A 2631-nucleotide genomic window follows, 5' to 3' on the forward strand; every position below is an offset into this window, starting at 1 on the left:
CCACAATCAGCACCAATGGAAGCAGCAGTCAAGACATCAGACAATGTATTGCATTGGGCAAATCTGCTGCAAAAGACCTCTTTCAAATGCTTCAAAGATATCTCCTTGAAGACGGTGTGCCTAACTCAAGCCATGGCATTTTCAATCACTTCATATGCATGTGGAATATGGACAGTAAATAAGGAAGACCAAAGAAGAGTTGATGCTTTTGGCTTGTGGCGTTGGCAAAGAATACCGAAAGTACCATGGACTGCCAGAAGAATGAATAAATCTGTCCTGGAAGAAGTGCAATTGGAATGCTCTTTGGAAGTGAAAATGGCCAGACATTATCTCACTTACTTTGGTCATGTTGTCAGAAGGTACCATACTTTAGAGAGGGACATCATGTTTGGTAAAATGGAGGGTGAACCAAAAAGGTGAAGGTGCTTAATCAGATGGATTGATACAATGGCTGCAATGATAGGCTCAGTTGTGGCAAGGATTGTGAGGCTGGCACAGGACGAGGCCATGTTTTGTTCTGTTGTACATAGGGTTGCTATGAGTCAGAGCCAACTCGATGACACCTAACAACAAAAACAAAGAAAAGTATCAAAAATTGCAAGTAAGACAAAGCAATTGCTTTGTAACTATTCAAAGTCATAAAGCATTATCTGACAAGAGGTATCTGAAGCTGTATGACAAGGTGACTTTCACTTTTCATTTACTTTTGAGTAATACCCTATCCTAATCCTGTATAATTATTTAACTTGATTAAATAGGATTAATAACTTGCAATTTTTTGTTCAGTAGAGATTCAAATAATTTCTTTCCAGAAGAAAAGATAAACCAAAAAATATTTGTTTACTGTTTGTCATGGATTCAATTGTGTGCCTCCCAAAATATGCATCACTTTGTCTGGGTCTTGATTTTCATTGGCTTGACAGTAATGAATGATATAATAATGCTACATAAAGTGATCTGATGTGATCATTCAGTCACTTGTAAGGGGATTAGGGTAGAATTCAATATCCTTATTCAAGTCACAACCTCATCCAATGTGAGGGAATTTTTTCCTGGGGTGTGACCTGTATCACCTTTTATCTTACAAGATATAGAAGGAGAGAGAAATGAACATAGAAGAAGGAACCTGACTACCACCAAGAAAGAAGAGCTGGGAATGGAATACATCCTTTACACCCAGCGTCCTTTCACTGAGCTCCTCCTAGACCCAGGGAAGATTGATGCCAAGACATATGTCAATCTCCAAGGAACACTATGCCCACAGATCTTGCAAGGAGACAAGGACCTTCCATCAGAGTTGACAGAGAGAGAGAAAGCTTTCCCTAAAGCTTGTGCCCTGAATTCAGACTTTTCACCTCCTAAATTATTAGAAATTTAGAAAGACTAAATTTCTTTTTGTTAAAGCCATCCACTTGTATTTCTGTTATAGCAGCAATAGATAACTAAGGCTTTGCTCTTAGAACATTAATCAATTTTATATTTAACTAAGTCTTTTTTTTTTTTTTTTCATTTTCTTTAAATCTCTTATATCTTCTTTTGAACTAGTTTTGCTTTTCTATATTGTCTTGGTTCTCTAAGTTCTGCTATAAGAGAAATACGACAAGTGGATGGATTTAACAAACAGGAATTATTCTCCTACAGTTTAGGAGGCTATAAGTCCAAATTCAGAGTGCTGGCTCTAGAGGCTGGATGAAGGATCCTCGACCTTGGACTTCAGCTCTGTCTCTTATTCCAGGCCCGCTGGAACCGGAGGCTTCTTCTAACTCAGGCAGCTGCAGGCTGCTGAGATTGACAAACCCAAGATTAACAGATAAAAAGCACAATCCCAAGATTGGTAGGCAATACAGCAGGCCACTGGCTCAAGTCCAGGAACTGGAGATGAAGACGCAGCCAAATGTAGGAGTCAAACATGCCTCAAACCTAGAGATATTCCTCAAAGATTCTCCTTATATACTGGAAGCAGGCCACACTTAGCTGCTTAACAGTAGGTTCCCCAGCCACTCAAAATCATGGCCCAGCCAAGTTGACACACAATCTTAACTCACTCTGATGGTTCTATCATTAATTAGTTCAATAAATCTTTTACATGGGTTCATTATATATTTGTATGAGAGTTGCATTTTCAATTTTTTGAAAACTATTTTTGTCACATTAATTTGCATCACTCAAATGCAAATTAAATAAAGAAATGGACAAGGGTTTGAGAATGATCAACATCAGGGTGGTTCCATTCTTTACTAGAAAATTTGTCTGGTGAATATGGTTTCAGAGCTAAGGCCAAATGGGCTTTCTAATATTTCATTCTTGAATTAAACTCACTTGGTCACCCAGTTTCTGGCAAAACTGGACGAATTCAACTCTCTCACTGTTCCCACTCTCCAGCAACAAGCCCTTTTTAATTTCATGGCAGACTGGAAACTGATACTCTCTCTGAAAGGAGGTAGATCCCAAAAGATGAATCGAATAGAAACAGAGCTTTTACAGTTCCTTCTCCCAAATTTATCAATCAGTTGTCATTCTTTCTTCCCTTAGGAGGAGGAGTTGTTGTTGTTGTTGTTGTTATGTGCCGTCGAGTCGACCCCCGACTCATAGCGACCCCTCCTTGGGTTTCCGAGGCAGTATCACTACGGA

Source organism: Orycteropus afer, unplaced genomic scaffold (assembly GCF_000298275.1).
Source record: "Orycteropus afer afer isolate SDZICR_OR568_19922 unplaced genomic scaffold, OryAfe1.0 scaffold00191, whole genome shotgun sequence".
Classification (NCBI taxonomy): Eukaryota; Metazoa; Chordata; class Mammalia; order Tubulidentata; family Orycteropodidae; genus Orycteropus; species Orycteropus afer.